The sequence below is a fragment of the Rousettus aegyptiacus genome, unplaced genomic scaffold (assembly GCF_014176215.1).
Source record: "Rousettus aegyptiacus isolate mRouAeg1 unplaced genomic scaffold, mRouAeg1.p scaffold_m13_p_18, whole genome shotgun sequence".
NCBI lineage: Eukaryota > Metazoa > Chordata > Mammalia > Chiroptera > Pteropodidae > Rousettus > Rousettus aegyptiacus.
This window is the reverse complement of record NW_023416293.1, coordinates 12,921,123-12,940,682: the sequence shown is the minus strand read 5'-3', so window position 1 is coordinate 12,940,682 and position 19,560 is coordinate 12,921,123. Positions and strand designations below refer to the sequence as shown.

The 19,560-nt window shown below is 39.4% G+C and overlaps 1 protein-coding gene across 6 annotated transcripts in view; it reads left to right on the top strand.

Annotated features, from left to right (window-relative positions):
* Positions 1-19,560, top strand: part of KCNT2 (potassium sodium-activated channel subfamily T member 2) — a 179,693-nt gene that overhangs the window by 2,052 nt on the left and 158,081 nt on the right. The window lies entirely within an intron of this gene.

Here is a 19,560-nt window from a genome sequence, read left to right as displayed (position 1 = left end):
TTTCAATAATTAAGAATTTTGGTTAAGTGCTGCCTAAACGAGTCACTGCTATAATTAAAAAAAAAAAGTTTTGCACATTTATTTGTAATATCTATTATAATAAAAGTTGATGCTAGCCCAACTTCAACTTAAAAATCAGGCCATATTTAGTATTAAAATGAATTAGTAAACATTTTAAAAATTGATCATCCATTCTTAAGGACCGGACTAATTTTGTGGCTTTGTGAACACTTAATAATTAGTTTTGGTTCCATTTGCTGTCCATTTTGGAAGACAAGATCCTTCTATCAGCAGGGGCCCAGGATTCGACCCCGGGCTTATTCCTTCAGTAGCTGGGTGGCTGCGGGCAGGTCACTCAGCCATTACGAGATTCAGTGACTAATGCCTGGCATTAAGCAGTGGCGAGTGCTGCATGTTAACATACATATGTGTATATATGGGCAACATGTCATATATATGTGCTTATATGCACGCACATCTATATATGTGAACCTATGCTATGCCAATCCCCCATGTACTCCCTAAATGGCGGGTAATTGTTTTAAGGATTAGGAAACTAAGTTTCTGGGAAATTAGTATTTTTCTTTGTAATACATCTTATCGATGGAAAGATGACTCTTGGGCTCATTTCTTGAGACTCAAATTCCTCCAGAAACTCCTAAGTTTTTCCCACTTAATGAGTTTGAATTTGCGAGAATAATTTCACAGCACGGAGCACAGGTTCGGCGCCCATCAAATGCCGGTGCTCATCTTCGCTCTTCGTTTGCAATTAGCGACTCTTTATTTTTCTTTGAAATCATCAGTTAAAATGCAGTAAGTCAAGTCATCTTGTCTGTCTTTAACGCACATGGCCACCAGTGCCTCTTTGTAACGCAGTCTGAAGAGCCGTCTTATTCTACTCAGCCATCTTCAGGGTCTTGCTCTCTCCGGAGTCTGGGCGCCCTGTGTCACGGAGGAACAGGTGGGGTGCGTCCGGCCACAGGGACCCTTAGTGCTCCGCCCATCTTCTCTGGGCTGTTTTTGTTTGTTTGTTTGTTTGAACATCCTCTGCCTGAGGTCTTTTTTTTTTTTTTTTTCCTCCTGGCCTCAGGCGCACACAGGCCTGCCTGCGGAGCAAGCCTGAAGGACCACTAAGTCGCATTCGGTAGACAGAGTCCTTGGCTCCCCGTCTCCCTGATTGGGGCGATGCCAAAGCATCAGGCTCCCCCCGCGTCCAATGAGACGCAGAGCTAGTGGCCCGCGGTGGTAACTGGCTTTATTGGTTTCCTTCCCGCCATTCCCCTTCTGGTATGTTCTGGATCATTTCAAAAGTAAACTACTCACACTCCAGTCCTGCCTCTCAAGGTCTACTTCTGGGGGAAATTTGAGCCCAGGTGGGTATGTGGTTGGTATGGAGCCTCAATCTAGAAATGACAGGGTGCTTGGATGATGGGAAAGTGGACCCTTTCTACTTCGCTCTTCGTTTTAAGACTGTAGAAGCCATGCTCAGTAGGGCACGGTAGGTTGGCATGTGATGGATGTGTGGAGGATACAGTTAAGAGAGAATGTCAGGATGTAGGAAACGTGTAGCTACTCCGTAGGTTTTCTGTGAACTCACCATGGATGGTTCACTTAAATTTGCATCGTACGTCTCCTTGGTAGGTTCACGCACACGCTTAAGGTGCATGTCATTGTATGTGTACACTCGTGTGTCAAATGATGACCCTTTGATCAACGAGGGACTGTGTATACTACAGTGGTTCTGTAGGATAGTAATGGGGCTGAAAAATTCCTGCTTCCCGGGGACGTGGTAGCCACCAGAATGTCACAGCACGACACATTTGCCACGTGTTGGCGGTGGTGTGGGTGTAAACAAGCCTGCTATGCCCCCAGTCGTAAAAAGTGTAGCACATGCAATCAGGTGCAGCCGGTAATAAACGACATGTTTATTATGTTCCTGCTATGTTACTGGTTTACGCATTTACTAAACGATACTTATCATTATTTTAGAGTATATTTATAAAAAAAAGTTTGCTGTAAAACAGTATGCCGCGTTATGTCGGGTACCAGTCTCGTACATACATCTCGCTGTATATATAAGAGATCTATATCTTATGTGAGACATACGGACTGCACGTGGAATGTATATGTGATGTATGTATCAATGCCATCCTTACATAATTACCTCTCCTTTGCCTTCTGACGCCCTTTTCTGAGTGGGGCAAGGGAGCAGAGTGAGACACAGCAGCAGTGCAGGCCGTTCGGCACAGGAATGACATCAGTTCTGGGAGCCTCGAAATGTGTTTGAGCGCTGCTGAATGACATCGAGGCCTGTGCCCAAGGAATGCCCTCGGTATATGTGATGCACGTTGAATCCTTCGGCATCCTGAGTCAAACACTCCACTCTAGTCGAATGCTTTGTATGATAGTTCCTTGATGGTCTTTTATCCCTTCTGCTAATCTTTGGACGAACGCTGTGTCCAAGGCCTTACTAAGTTAGGTGTTCAGAAGACAATAAGAAAGACGATGAGATGCCTGCCCAGGTGTTCACCGACACAGCGGTGGATCTCCCCCAGGATAGTGACAGTATTGTTTATGTCATGGTGACGTCTTTGCAGAATTTCCACTTGAAGACTGTCTAGAAGATCACATGCTATTATTTGTAGAGAGTGCAAACAGAATTTGCTTGAAAATAAAGGAGCGAAAGTTGCTGTCTTAGAGACGGATGGAGGTATTCAATATATTTTGAATCTAGTATTTAGAATACTTAGCATCTTTAAAATTACCCTGTGATTGATACTAATGTGACTAGTAGCTGGATTTAACTGGTTTTATGTGGGAGCCATTCTGGAATATGTGGAATTGTTGTAGTGTTAAATCTATTGTTTTAATATTTCTGAGATTCATAAAACAATAGAGATGTAGAACATTCTTCTGAAGTCAAAGATTGTAAATGTCAGGTCTTAAATGCCTTCAGACAGAACAAGACTTTCTCATCCCTCATCATGACTTAGTAATTTGAAAGTTTGGAACACAATGCACTCTGTATGGATAAATTATTACAACTGTGGATAAATTACTGTTAATGGACAGGTCTCAGAGGCAGTCATGCAGGAGTAGGCCATTTATCTAATTAACACCATTCTAGTTTTCAGATGTCTGTTCGGTTGTTTCAATTCCATTAATTTTAAACATCTTTCATATTTTATAGGTAGCATTTAAAAGTAGTGCAAGAAAGTCACCTAATGTACTGTAGTAATTGAAAACATAAAAGGATTTGAACAAAGAGTACAATTCAATCAATTAATGGTTTAAGAGGTATTTATAAAATAGGGAAAGCGGGTAGCTTCTGAGTATATGTAATTTTAGACATGGTACAATACAAATATATTACTTTATGTAACCAAATTAAATTGGGGAAATGGGTTTTGGATTGGCAGATGGCACAGTCATAGAACTTACCAATTTTGTCTCCCATAATAAATTACATATTATTTTGAAAAGTAGCTATTTAATGCAAAGTTCTTATTCTAAATTTGCAAGTTCAGGTCAGTAATTACACTTTTAAACATTTCAAGTGTTATTAAAAAGAACGAAGTGTTATTCTTTTACTGTGTAAGTATGTAGTGAAATCAACCATCCATGTGCGATATCTATAAAAATAATTTAAGCATTTGTTGGGAAGCCAGACAATGCTGCTGTTTCTTGGCACTGTCTATTGAATTAAAAGAGATCTCTGCAAATAAGGCAATAAAAATTTACCTATTATTGAAGTAGGTAATGGTGTGGAAAATTTTACGTCTATAATTATATATTACATATATAATATATCAGAGAAAAATTCATTGTTTAATAATTATTGTTTTTCAACAGTTACCAAGAATTCAGACATTAATATTTTATATATTAAAAAATGTCTGATTCCTTTCTTTTGACCTGCTTTTGCAAACAAAATTGAAATGTGGCTTTTCGAATTATTTAGAATCTATTTTTAAAGTTTGATTGTATTTAACCTCTCTCATAGGTCTACTTTCCGTATACGGTTAAGCATTAGTAATACCTCTTCTGTTAACATTACACATTTAGCTTTTCAAAGTACTTCTTTATCTATACTACTCTTGGATAAAGGGATGTTGGATAGAGTCGTTTCATTTTCCACATAAAGTATGTGGCATTTTATGGAGAATAAACCTTCTCCTGAACAGTTTCTCCAGAGTAGCTCCAAGCAGCCCTGAGGATGGGTACAAACACATACTTGCAGACAAATGACCAGGAAAATGAGTTTGGCTAACAATCGTTTTATCAAAATCGTTAACATGCTTTTTTTTCCTCTTCTCATTAGTAATGTAACCCATCTTCTGTGAAAATAGATTTGAAAGGTGGTGTGAGAAACAATCCAAATGAAGGCTCAGCGCTCGTCATTTGATCTTCGTTACTGGTCCGAAATAAAAATCAAATTAACAATATATTTCGTTATAACATGTAGTCAGCCCATGATTTTATCTTTCTGCTGCTGTTAGTAGCGAATGCGATGTTTTTACTGGCTTTTTCAAATCGGGTTCTTATTTATTAAAATGTTTCCTAGTTCATAAATCACGCTGTCATTGGTGGTCCGTGAGTTTTTATTAGGGTGTCTCTGTATTGCCAATGCTGTCTTATTTATGTTGTCTGAGTTACTTTTGGAAAATAAAGCAAAAAGAAATACTTTTTTTTCCAGTGAAATTTACTCAGTTGATTTAAATATTTATAGTTTGAAATTAAATCGTTTCACCTCTTCTGAGCAATATTTAATACATACCTTCCATCAAGATGTTTTTAAACTAATGCTTTTCCGCAGTTTGAATTTGCTAACCTAAAATTTCTCTAGAAAAGTAATAAAAACAATAGATAATGATCCAGAAACACAATTACTTTTACTCTTTGACACAGTCCTTGACTAGATATGGGATTTTTTTTTTACGGGTCATGAATAAAAAAAATTCTTTTCACAAGGATCTTGATCATCAGACAGCAATCGAGTTGCAATTTAAGGAGAAAAGTCATTTTGGAGAACAGAGCGAGAAGGAAAGGCTGCACCTGGAACGCTGACAAAATCTCATCCTCCACCCGAATTCAAAACTGGTCGTGTGGCGCTCTGAAGTACTTGGCGGCCCTTCTCATGCAGACAGCACCCCCAGAGTGGAGTAGACAGGATAAGCAGGGCCAGAAAATTCTTCCCGGTCCAGGTGGCGGTGGTATGTAAAGTTTGAAAATTGTACACAGATGACCAAAGTCTATGAACAAATGAATGATGAAGACTGAGTAGATATATATTTGACTCTTGCAATTAAATAAAATCTAGAAAAACACCGTCAATGTTAACCATATTAAATGTTTATACCTAATGCACTTTGATAAATAATGGTTATTGCTCTCCATTCCGATTGAGACACACCAAAAAATGTGCCACGTATCATGATCGCGGGCTTGACTTTCGCAGCCGAACAGCGCTACTAGTTTTCTGTTACCTGAAATGATCATTAACGACATCTTTCCTAATACCACGTATCACGTCACTGTTGTTTCCTTAGCTACACGCTCATGGCTGAGGATCCCTCATCCGCCCTATATCCTGAACATCTATCTCTCCAATTTAAAGCTTTGTCCATGGGTGTTTGGCCTCATGATTTGTCCCAGCGAATGGGTCTTGGATGGTCCTGAGCCACTGTGACGCCTGACTGCTTGCTTCTCCTACACAAGAGTGACCACATGCAGGCTGGCGGTAGATAAACAAAAACCCAGGCTCCGTGAAGGCGAGAGAACGCTGAGAATGGCATCAGAGTCCGTGCACCTGATCATCTGGAAGCAGAAGCCTGGATTAGAAATGTCCGACCTTCATTTCTCAGTAGCTACAGACAACTAGAAGAAGCTCTCAAAGAGAACTTAAGATGTAGGGCGATTTCACGGACAGGAGGAACCAGTGCGTATACTTGGAAAAATGAATCATTCTTGTAAACTAATTCAGGGCATTAGCGGTATTAGGTTTATTTGTCTCCCTTGTCTGGAAGTGGAGGTGGGTTTGGGTGGGAAAGTGAGGAGGTTTGAGGCTGGAAAGTTCTAGTTGCCTGTAAAGAACAGGGGTGCAATGGTCCTGAGTTGGGAGATCAGAGAATCCACAGAAAAGAGAGACTGAGGACAGCAAGGTTTCTCTCTACAATACTGTCTTGGAACAACTGCATTTTCTTCTTCTTTTGACAAATAGAAGCGGTGAAGAAAAACAGAAACAGAGTCCCAGACTGTCAAGCTTGGCTGGTCTGTAGACGACGGGCTGGCAGCAAGTCCTCAAAGCTCTGACCCTTTTCCTGTTGAGTCTCAACCGGGTGTCTCTTTGAAACTGCTGTAGTTACACTCGGCACCACCTGCAGTCATGCCATGGCTTCAAAGAGCGAGAACCGTCTCGCTCCGTGCGTGCATTCCTTGAACTCAGAGTTGAGTTACTTCCAATTTTCACAGTACGTGTAAGAAATGGACTTTGCACATAAAGCCAGAAAAACAGGGAATCCAAGGACTTGCCTGTTCCTGGGCTTTCTTGCTCAGAATCATAGTGACAAATGGTTATTACGAGGCACATTTAACCCGTCTTATAAATCACTGTGTGAACAGGGATAAAAGCGGATTAACGCATTTCGACCTCATTTAACTCCCTGTGGGAAAACATGTGGATTGTCCACATATTGCAAACAACCAGTTATTGACCATGGGGACTAACGTGTGCTTTAATAACAGACAGCCTGCTGTCTCAGGTCTGTCAAAAATGGAAGTACCGCTGGACGTCTTAGGAATCAGGCAGGGTGATCAGTAGGCTGGACAAGTACCAGTTAGAAGTGATGGCAATGACTTTAGTCACTGTCACATCAGGTGGTGATGTCATTGGCAAATTATTGATGGAAGCTTCCAGTGTTTTGTTTCTATTTCTTGCCTGTCTTCCCAAGGGAGTTCATGTGCTGTTTCACCCATTTCTGTTGAAAATACAGAAGACAAAGTGAAACTGGAAGGTGATATTGAATGTAGTAGTTACTGCAAAGACGGGGAATGTTTACCAAGAGTTCATTATATGCGCATTGTTCTAAGCATGTCATCTGTGTTGCTTCATTTAATCTGCACACCAGCTCTGAGGAATTCCGTTATTTTCCCCTTTTTACAGATGAATGACCCGAGGTGCAGGTTACTTAATCAGAAGAGGTAGAACGGGAATCTAATCATTGTGCCTACCAACTATGTTGATAATGGAAACAAATGGAATTTAATGCTGCTAAATAACAGAACATAAAAAGGAAACAAGTTTGAATGCTTTTGAAGGTAGAAAATCACATAACGTCTGCATCCCCCTGGGTCAGAAATACGACGGCTAACTCAAAAGGAAAGTTATGAAAATTTTGAAGTTGGTAAGATTTGGGGGAAAGAAAATAATTTTTTTCTCTTCTAATTGTAGAGCATTGTTCTTTTGACAGTCTGGAGTGAGTGGGCTGAAGTAGGCAATTAGTAAAGCAACTAAAGCAGAGATTCTGTTATCTATCATTTATCTCTATCCATCCATCCACCTATCTATTATCTACCTACCTACCTATTATCTATCTATCTATCTATCTATCTATCTATCTATCTATCATCTATCTCTATCTATCATCATCTATTTGTCATCTAACATCTATCTATCATCATATACTACATATCTATCATCTATCATCTAAACCAGAGCATATAGGAATCAAAAAGTCATCATGTAAGATCATATAATTAACTTACGAAAATTCTTAAATTGTCCCCTTTGGAAGCTTTCTCTGACATCACCCACTTCCCACAGCTCTTTGCTCCTTGAGTTTATCCACAGCAATTACCTTTCTTTGATATGGCCGGGTATTTTTACCCCCATTTTTCAGTAGTACTTTGGGGTTTATTACTTATATTCCACTCCCCAAGGTGTTTGCACCTGGGTGACATTTATTTTTCTCAACCACTGTATTGGTGCTAATGAAAACTCTCTTGCAGAGATGTTATGAGGTTTAAGTGTGGAACTGCGAAGCTACCTGGCTGAGGCTTTCACACTTAGCCCTGCCTGTCAGTGTGATTCACTTGTTCCAAAGGAGATTTGCAATGGTTCTCATCGGTACATGCAAGAGCATAAAAAATACAGCGGAACAAAAAATAATAAGAGGGGAAACAAATCAGGTGTAGGGTTGGTGGCACATAACATGAATTCCATGAGGTCCTATAGAGTCACTGAGGTGGGCCACACAGGTGGTCAGAGCAAGGAAGATGTGATCAGTCGTAAAGACGAGAGATAAACTAGTAGGTCGGGAGAAATGCAGCATTCCTTGGCGTTCAGAGTGGGAGGATAATGCTCCCACGCGTCTTTGTTTTAGTGTGTGATGTCCTCAGCCATTCTGTCATAAATCACGGCGTGTTTTCATAAGACCTGTTACGTTCTCGCTGCCAGCTGCTCACATAACTAGAAAGAATCATTCACTTAAAGCCGATCCACAGGACATGCAAAAGTGTCTTTCAGATGCATCTTGTAAGACAAGAAAAGGATTGTGACTCTTTCCTTTAATCCTCCTTGAAAACATTGTCCTGTGGATGGCTTTGATTACTCATTAATAACGCAAAGGGGTTAGAGTTATATTCCTTGGTGCAGACCTGAAGAATAAATGTCGTCGACAGAGGTTAGGATGGCCGGCTCCTAACGGGCAGTTTACAAGGATTCTAAGCACAGTGCAAGCCTGAGTTGTGGATAGGCTCACCTCCTCCCAGATGTTGGGTGAATTCATTAATTGTCTGCTTTCACAGATGCCCAAAGTAAATATCATACAATTTAACATTTTATGAAGACTTTGTAAGCACCCTGAATTTGGGTATTTATACAGCCCTGTATATACAGAGCTAGAGATATAGACCAAGCACATAATTATCATCACAGATTTCTGGTGGCTAAATCACCGACATAAGATAAACAGCTTCAAACACGAAGCTCTTTTCAACTTATCCACAGAGATCACTAGAATCCTCTCGATTTTTACATTTCAAAACTTTACAGTAGTTTCGTGCTACTTCTTCGGCTTGCTTTCCTGATTCTCCATCTCCATCTAGTCTATTTTGACAAGGGTTTTTCTTACTTCGATCACCGCAGCGCTGGCTGGCCTGCCTCGTCGGTCCCAGTCTAAACGCTCTCCACCTCCAGTCGCCTTCCCTGGCCAACCCGGGCTTTAGTCACCTGCGCGTTTCCATTTCGATCTTCTTAAATGTGACTTTAACGTGGAACGTTCACGTTTTAAAACCCATGCTGTGCGCCTGAAGCTTCTTGTGCGAAATTTAAACTGCTTGGCTCCATCTTCGAGTCTTCTGTGATTCTTTCCACCCTTCCCAGGCTGCTCGTTGGAACGTAACCATCGCAGCCGTCCACAGAGGCGCCTCCTCACTTTATAGGATGCCAACATCTGCCCCGTTGCCTTTGCTCATACCACGCCGAGGTCCGAGGCTGTCTTGTCGCTTCCTGTCTGTTTCTTCTCTTTATTCGTGAATGGCCACGACCCTGGACACAGAGCCAGAGTCACTCACGGCACAATCACGTGTTGTTTCCAGTATAACACAGACCTTTCCAGGGAAGAAGCCGTATCTTCCATTCATTCTGGATCCTCCTGCATTATTTGATACAGCTGAGTGAGACAGAACCTGCACGAATTTTAATTCTGTAATATAAGATACTTTTAAAAGGAGTCACAGGTCTGAATATGCATGTGCACCCCATGTATATACACTATTATGATAAAGACAGAGGGGCCTTTCAGAGTCAGCTTTTCCCCTCCATGGAGAATAGCATTTGAAGCTCATTCTACACCCGTGTAAGCTTCCAAATGATTAAATTCGTAATATTGTTTATAGTTTTAAAATTTTAAATTAACATATTTAATATTGTTTATAGTTTTAAAGTTTTAAAATTTAAAAATTCCATGAGGCTTTAAATAAACTTACAAAGCAGGAAATCCAGTATTAAGAAGAGAATTAATCTTGATTAGTCTGCTCATTATATACTTATGAATTCAATAGAGTTGGGATTTATGTGCCTTTAAAATAAATATCTGAATTTATATGCATTTAAGTATTATCCAAAACGATGATGTCTTTTGGAATATACTAAAGATGTGAATATAAGTTTATGTTCGTGTGTATCTAAAGTAGTGTAGAAAATATCTCATTACCTAGAACTTAGAAGTTGAGTGTCTTCAGAGTTTATTCTCCCTATCAAAATATCGTTGATGGGATATCGACATTGAAATAGTTAAAACTATGAAGCATATCAAAAATTTTAAGTCCTGAACCTCTAGATAAGCTTTTCTGTTCTCAGTCCATAAATTATTATGTCCAAGGAATTGAATTGATACACATCAATAGATGGGTGAAAGACCTTTTTAAAATAAAAAAAAATTAGAAAAAAATAATTCCGTTCTTTTTGTTGTTCTGCTATTCATAAGCTGTCAAATCAATCTTGTGATCTTCATAATGAGCACTGTTTTGAATCTGTTGACTTCCTCTTGGCCATAATAAATCATTCAGTCATTTCCAGTAAATTGGCCAATCAATTCCATTCACTTGAACAACTTGGGGTAGGCAGAATGATAAAGGGAATTTGTTAGTATTCATTGTTAAAATAAAGGTGCCTCATTCAAGTAGCCAAAATATAGACTAAATGTATATATAGAAAATCTGTAAAGACCTTTAAGTTTCTTCCCTTCACAGTTTATTTACTGAAACTACCTGTTATTTGATGTGCAGTCAAGTCCTACCTTCCTTTTGAAGAAATAATTTGTGTTAAGTATCGGATACTTGGATTGCATGGCAACTGAAGAATGTTACTGCTAATTCTCTTACTTTTCTGATTTTCCCCATTCCTCTTTCTCTCTCTTGAGCTTTATTTATACTCTACTTTTCTTTGTGTTTCCTATTTAATTTCAATTTTATAAGTGTCCACTTGAGTTGTCATCTTTCTTTATATCTCCTAGTCCCCGAGAGACCTCGAGTTCCTCGTACGTCTTACTAATTTTGAACACAACGAAGCTCCATCAGCCATCAGTCTCCTCTTCCCTGGAGTAATTCTTATCCTCAGGGGCCCAGCTGTAGTGGGAGCACCCTCTCACCCCAAGTTCATCTTTGCAAAACACCCCTCACCTTCTCCCCTGTGATAAACAAAACAACAACAACAATGAAAGTGTTTTGTTTGGAACCCTGAGCAAAATCTCCTGAATACTAGACTATGTAATACATTGTAAATTTCGTTTGTACTTAGACAAAAGTCTGTCCAAAATTCCATTTGGAATCTTCAAGCCAATTAATTTTTCCCGAGATTTCTGGTCTGGCAAAGCCTATTAATTTACTATTAAAATAAAACTGTGTTAGAAAAAAATTAAGATTTTTTTTTTCTTTTGACAAGATTTCTAATCACTGTAATGTTTAACGATACAATTTTTGAGAACGTGTTCCTTCATCTGTCCCTTCCCATCCCCACTCTCTCTTGATTTAACTGTCCCAGCCCCGTCCTTCTCTGCTAACCCTTCTTTCTCCTGAGCCTTCTGGAATTCCCGCACGGTCGAAAATCAATTTCCCTTCGCCTTTGGTTTCTTTCGGAGTTCCCTCCACCTGCTTCTTTAATGGGAACGAAGCTGGAACATCAGAATCTTTTCCATGAACGCTGCTCATTTTCCATCTAGACGTATAAATCCCCCGTTCGCCACCGCTCTGGGGTGTGTTGCTCACCAATTACAGAGAGCATAAAATGCCACATGGGAGGATGAGCCTTTTCCTTGTTCCATGCACTCGATTTCCTCCCCTGCATTTTGTGAAGTTTAAAATAACATGTTTCAGGTAAACAGGAAGGTACAAGAGGCAGGGAGTCGAGGACGCGAACTTAGACCCCCATGGCTGCCCCTAGGTTCTTGCCTCTGGCTGACAAATAAGGGCTGAGGTCTGGTCAGGGCTGCAGCACCTTGACAGGCCAGCCGTGAAACGCAACTCTTTACCAGGCGTTTTTCTAAGCGCTTTGCATCTCCCATGCAGAAGTCTAATGCCTCCATTCTATAGAAGAAGGGACTGTACAGAGAGAGATAGAAAGGTTAAGTGACTAATCGATGGTGACAAAACTGGAAAATGGCAGGGACTGGAACTCAAGCCCTGCTCTTCATGACCACGACGCGTGAGAAGGGGTCGTAAGCAAGGGAGCTGGGGAAGGGTTTGCTTTATTTTCCCTAACAACTAGTATTCATAAATATGCAATCAATAGATGCTAAATAAATACCTGTTGGTTTTGAAACGTGTAATTCTTTTTAAGGGAAGCTTTTGCAGAGACTGGCAGTATTATCTGTTTCCTCTACAGAGTTTTCTTATGAGAGAGATTTAATTTTTCTAAAGTGTGAAAATGTAGACATTTGTTTAATGCTCATTATTCAGCTATCTGCCTATTCATACACACATCTAGTATGATTTAAATGAGACCAACAAAATGGGAGAAACATAAAGAAATGTAATAGAAGAAAGTAAATTAGGTGTTTTTATAAGACATAACTTTTAGCAAATGCTTTTTAAGTTAATTAAAGATAACATGTATTTGGATGGGACTTCTTCTATTTAGAAAACTTTTATAAGTGAACAAAAGCAAATCTCTTTTTACCGAAGAGCCCCTCCCCTTGGGATAATGATGGAGTATCTCTGGAGCCTCTTATTTTATCTTGGCCAGATGTAGAGGAAGCTACAGGACAAATGTTGGGTTTTACTGCTTATTACTGTACATTCTTAAAAGAAATCCATATTTTCTTCAAGCAGTTGATACACTAAGAATCATCTGTTGGTATAATAGGACAAAAATGACAAAATTCTTCCAAGAAGTATATTTTTTCTATTTACTATGCTATCTAAAGTCCTACATGGATATCAATGAAATTGCACAAACAAACAAAAAAGTTGATCACTTTTCCAAGAAAATGCTTTGCTGAGAAAGAAAGCTATAATTAGCTTCATCGACTTCATCACTTTAGAAAATATAGGTAACAATCAGGGGGAATATCACCGACTGTATTGATTACTGTATGAATTCGCCATTAGCAGTCTTTAAAAACGAACTTCAAAACCAGCGATGCCCAGTGATTTCAAAAAGCTTTAATTAAATGCATAATATAAATATATGCATTTAAATGTAGCCGAAGGTACTCATTTATGCAGAAGGGCAGGTCTGTACAGATAAGGAAAAGTAATACGGGATATTGAAAAATATATTAACAGCGTTTTCTATTTACTTTATAATTTTCAAATATTCATATGTATTCATACTTTGGCTCTGAGACCTTACAGATGTGTTTGGAATTATGCACTAGGAATAACGTGCACATTTTCCACAAAATCATATGTATTTTACTCTGAACTATGCTACCAACTGGCCCCCCAATTGAGCTTTGTCTGGAATGTTTTTCTAAATAGTGTAAATCCTTTAAGAGATAGGAAATTCAAATAGAAAAGCCCTTTGAATTCCTGTGATAAGGCTGCTTGTGTTTCCTTGGACGGTTAGCTTAACACTCTGAATCTCAGTGTTCTCTTTATAAAATGGTAGTAAAACCAAGAACGTTAGCTTTTGAATCTGATATATCTGTTTAAACTGCTCTTTTTATAAGTACCAGCCTTAAGTTAATTGATCTTGGGAACTGTAATTGTTCCCACTGTAAGGAGTATGCCTCTGTCTCTTGTGCGCTGATGTTCAGATGTCCTGAAGACATCTATACCGAGAACCTGGCCCTTCGTGTCATTCGGCAACCATAATGCATGAGGAGGAATACGCTGTGATGAAATGTGCACACGAAGGAAGTTGTCTGGACCAGAATAAACTTGTCAAACTATTAAACTGGATCAAATGATAGACGTTGCTAAAGGCCAGTGCTGGACCCTCTTGATTCTGTGACATTCAAACATGACGACTTTCCTTGAATGCCTTATGAAAATGTTCTTGTTCTATTTAAAAAAAAAAAAAATGAATTCGGAAATAGTAAGGTTGAGAGACCGTTTTCTTGTTCATAGATCAGAAGACCCACATTCTTCTGGATCGTACCAATTTCTGTAACGTCATGTGATAGTTACGCCAAGCATTGACTTGGGGAGGCTGGGTGAAGGGGGCACGGGACATCTCTGAACATTTCTTTGCCCTTCCTATGAATTTATAATGATCTCAGAATAAAAGATTTTTCTAAGGAGCAAGCAGTAAACAAAACAAATGCCTCTTGGGGGAGAAGAGATTTCGCATTTCCTCCATTAAGCGCTGCAATTTGTTAGATGTCACTGCTGGGCGTCATCCATCTTTTGGCCAGTTTTCTGAGGTGGCACATTCAGATGCTCCTCCCTTTCTCTCTCTCTTCTTTTAGTCATCAATTATTTAGCATCTAAAACACTTTGAAGGACATTGAATAGACAGCCAGAAGAAAATATGAATATCATTTATCGAATCTTCTACCTGACTTTGAATTCTACAGATTGACTCGTCAATTTAAATTAACATCATTTACACCACGTATGATTAGAAATCAAAACTGTACCTCAGAGCGTGACAGCAGTACGGGCTGTGCACGTGTCGAGGGCGGGCCCCCTCCCACACGCAGGTCCCGCTCTCCGACTCAGCGCATCTTCAGGTCCCTTTCTTTATGAGAAAGTCCACCTGATCCTTTTAAAGTCACGTGTCTCCGGGTTCCATCAAAATGATGCAATAAACATGAATTGTAAAACTCTGCCAACACAACTGTTTCACAGATCTTAAACATGAGACGGCTTGAAATCCAGGAATTTCTCAAAAGGAGATGATTTCTACCATGACTGCATTTTACCCTCAGAACAGGTTATCCATGTTTTCTTTTTTTCTTTTTGTTCTTTTTAGTGCAATGAAGTGTTGTTGCAAATTTCTGAGCCTCCGTTTACATCAGACTCTTACTGGGAGGGCTTACTCCACCCCTGCTCAGCTTCCCGGGCCCAGAACTTCCTCTAGAATAAGCAGAAGGCACTTGTCCTTGAGTGACTTTGGGGACGTTGTAGATTTCCTTTAGTCTCTATCCCTCTTCCCACCCCAACATTGTCCATCTGCCCTGTACTCAACCCACAAGCATGGATTTATTTTTAATAGAAGTGCCTGGCAGTGGAGAAAATCAGCCTTTTCATCCTCTCCCCAGTCTAGCGAGTTCGGGTGACCCCCAGTTCTTTTGGTTTTTATCAGGAGGTATGGCCCCAGGTCTGTTATTGTCTTCCTTCCCTGGGCCGCCAGCATTCCTTCCCTGTCGTTACCCTTTTGAATAAACCTCATTAACAAAAAGGATTCAGGGGCTCTTTGGGTCTCTCTGGGAAGCTGAACTTCAGTGATTTTTGCCACAAATATCCCTACAAGTAAATTATTCCAAATGATCCTAGAGAAACCTACAAAATTTAACTGGGACATATAAAACAGAGATAAACGAATGTAAAGGTATAGCTCTATCCCAGTGTGGTCAGCAAATATTAGATATATTTATAATTTTATTATAATTCCAATAAAAGACATAAGCAATATTATCACAAGATTAGAGGAGACATTTGAGTGTTAGTTTTGGTGGATGAGGAGATTTTAAGAGGTTACACTGTCATAATGACATTCCAGGTAGAAGGCAGACTCAGGCTGCCCTACTCGGGGATGTGTCCTTTGCCCCTTTATTCCTTTCCCTGCCCAGGAGGTCATTCTTCCGTCCTTTGAACCTGGTGCAATCTGACCTAGGGACACTGCCCCATTGCTCCTGGCAATAAAGGGTCTTCAGTGATCTCTTCGCCCAGATTATCGGTCCCTTCTCTGCCTGCTTGTTTCTGTTTGACTTGGCTCGTTAAATACTCGGTGAGGTCTTAATGGGGTGGCAAACTTCTAAAAACTATTGGCATAAAATGATCAAATGCAACGCACAATGCGGACGATTTACTGAGAGAGTGTGGCAAGACACACCTCACCTTCTAACAACAAACAGAACCCATTCCGTACATGTTCTCAAGACAGACGACAACCAGTAAGAGGACCTGGTAGCGCCATTGTCATACAGTTCACCCAGGCTTCACCTGGTAATGGGGGGCGGGGGGCGGAATCTGAATGAACTCACTGGCTTTATCCAGAGGCAGAAAAACAAATTTCTCAAAGTCTTTATTGCTGAAAGTGCTTTTGCAAGTCGGAGCCCTGCGGTTAGGCTGTGGTCCTGCTGTTGCAGAAGCTGAGATAGAGCACAATCGTCTTGATATTTACATTTCAAAGACATGGCCCCCAGCCCGGGAGGGAGGCTTACCTAGTTTTCAAAAGGATTTGTCTCCTTTCTGAGGAAGAAAGTGCTTAGCAACTTCCAAAGAAAATGCTCAAAGGAAAAGGAGAGTGAAGAAATCCCTTCCCTCATTTCAACAGGGAAAATTAAGCCTCTTACTTGTAATTTGTGTTTGTCTTCAGGAGACCAACCCCGTTTTAATGCTTTTCATTCTTGGATAAAGACCAGAAAGCTTAAGAGGCTTATCTTGAAGGCCGGTCCCTGGTCCCTGGCCTCTCTCCAGCTTTCTCTCACTCCATGGTCTCTTCTCACATATTTTCAGCTACATGTTTCTTTTCTTTTTTTTCCTCCTCAGAATCCACAGCACATTGCTGCGGCACAAGGTCACCGCTCCGCTTCCTGCCCCCTTCGCCTAGAATTTAGCCTCGATCAGCTCTCTGCCTCTTGCTCAAGCGCTGCGTTAGCCAATAACTGTCTTTTGCGTTTGCTTTTAAGTTAGACGTGCATACGATTTGTGTCAGATTTCTGCCGCCCTTGCTTTATGCCAAGTTTAAAGATGTTTTCTCGATGCATAGTAAGTGCTTTACTAATATTTGTAGAGGGATGCATGAAAATGAACATGGACAAATTAAATTAGTAAAAAAGTAAAAGAGAATGTAATTGAATCTCATATATCTGAACGTTTCCTAAGGTTAAAAAAAGAGACCGTCTAAGGAGTTTAAGAAAATAGAATGATAAATTTGATTTAGTGTCCCATGTACATACACACACACACACGCGTGCACACGCATCAAATGGTTGATAATACATAGGAGAAATACAGCAATGGATTAATTGCTGTCTCATAAATCTTTTTTCATAGAATATTTTGCAAAGGATTAGTTCTTAAAAATCAAGAAAAGCCAAATCCAAATAAATACTAACCAGAGGGGAAAAATTCACCAACAAACTTAGAAATGAACATTAAAATGAGATGCCCGACTTAGTGGCGTTTTTCACTATTGAATAAGAAAGAGGATGTAGGCAAATCAGAACTTTCTTACATTACAATGGGAATGTAAATTTGTCCAACTCTGCAAAATGGTTTGGCCACATTCATCAAACACCTTGAAGTGTGTCTACCCTGAAGGAGTAATCCACTTCCTGGAGTCCTTTGCCTATAATGAGTTTAACAGTCACAGTTCATGTATGACAGAGAGTAACACTGGAAACTAAATCTAAACCTTGAAAATTGGAGAGATAGTTACTCATTTACAAACTATGAATATTTATGGGATGAATTTCTATGCGGGCACAAATTACGATGTTCTCAAGTAGTTTCTGACAACTTGGGAAATATGTTCTTTTGTATGTTTTGTTATTCTCTGGTTTAACACATTTATACACACACGTACATACACGTATGTTTATAATATTATTTAACAAAAAAAGTTCCACTTATTTAGTATGACCTGTATTAAAAGTAAGTAGTAGATCACCCCTAGAAGAATTGCTGAAAAGACACTTGACCTTCGGATGACCTTACAAAGCTTTTATTTAGATGGGGTCAACTCAAGGGGCATGTGGAGGAATGCTTTTTCCCAAAGTAAAGCAACTAGGGTTTGCCTACTTATTTTTTATTTAGGCATGGCTTTTATTTATGTGTACCTCATTTGTCTTTCAAACAAATGTGCTTCTCAAGATATAATTTGCTTTATGCAGGATAACAATGTATTGTCACATTTTTGTAGCACCATACGCACAACCTGTGTGTTGGAATTAGAGATCTGTAACTAAATTTTCTAGACATACAACAAATTTCAAATGCTGGCATGTTGGATTGAGTGTATATTTTTCAGCTTTACTATATTTTCATAAGATCATTGAAAATAAGTTTCAATTCTTAAAAAACCCCCACAAAACAGCTATCTAAAAAGAGGAGTGAATAGAACGCCATCAGAGAATTTGGGGTGGACAAAAGCATAAGTGATAAACTGTGAGTTTGTTTAATCCAAGATTTTGTCTTCTTACACTTAGTTCACAGTCTATTTGTTTTTGGTTCTGTTTTCCTGGAAAAAATCATTGACCAGGTTCCCAAAGATATTAGAGATTCTGGTAAATTACACATTACTTGGCTTGTTGAACTGGTTGTGGAAATATTAGCCCTCCATTTTCCCACCAGAAAAAAAAAGGGAAAAAAGCCCACGCGACCAAAGGCAAATTAGAAATTACAAAAGTCAGTAACGATATCCTTCCTTTATGATTTTCCTTGCTATTAACCTGAGAGAGATATTAAGGAGTTAACCGCTTGGTTCCATTTGGCATACATGATTCCTCTGTGTCGTTTTCATATAGTCTATGATTGCTGCACGTATAAAGGGGCAGGGTGGGATCTGTACCTACTGAAGAAATTTCTTTGGTTTCAGTACGTCATGTTATTTTCTGATTAAGAATAAAAATCAGTCACTCACTCTATTACGATATCAACTTGCAGTTAAAGACTGCTTTGGGGAACATATTTGTCAGGATGCTGAGTTGTAACATTTTGGCGACAACAGTGAGATAAAATATTAGAGCATCATTTTCTGTCAGAATGTGCAGCCTCTTGATCATACCACATAATAACTAGATCTCGTTGCTTTTCTTAACAAAACTCTGAAAAGTATTCTTTGATTAAAAAAAAAGTTTGATTTCCTTGGCAACAAATGATGCACCTTAAAATAGTAAATATATATTTTAAAAGAATGTAGAGGACTGGAAAACTGATTTACTAACCTCCTTGATCAAGTAAGTTACCTGATCTTATTCACAAATAAGGCTTCCAAAATATCCAAAAAAATTTTATCCCCTCTTTAGTCATCTTATAATTTTCATTCTTTCTTTCATTTTTGCATACTTCCCCTGTCCTTGATGAGACAAGGCCATGGGAAACGAAATGGATGTACTCTGCTGTCCGCACGTTCTCTGTACCTGCGGGGCTAGGCTGCCATTATCATCAGCCTCTCGCCTTCCCATCCCGCCCCCCTCCATTTTTCTACACAGAGATCGTGTTTGGTCATGAAGTTTATAAGAAGAGACTATAGGGGCCGTGAAAAATTATATCTCGATGATTAATTAACACCGAGCTGCCTGGTATAGGCGACACATTTGGAGGGCGAGTTCACCTGGATTATTGAATTTCCTCAGAAATGGTAGAGGATGGCTATTTATTATGGATTTGAGTAATTTTTACTCAAAATTTTAATTAAAATGCAAATACTATTGGAATTAGGAAAAG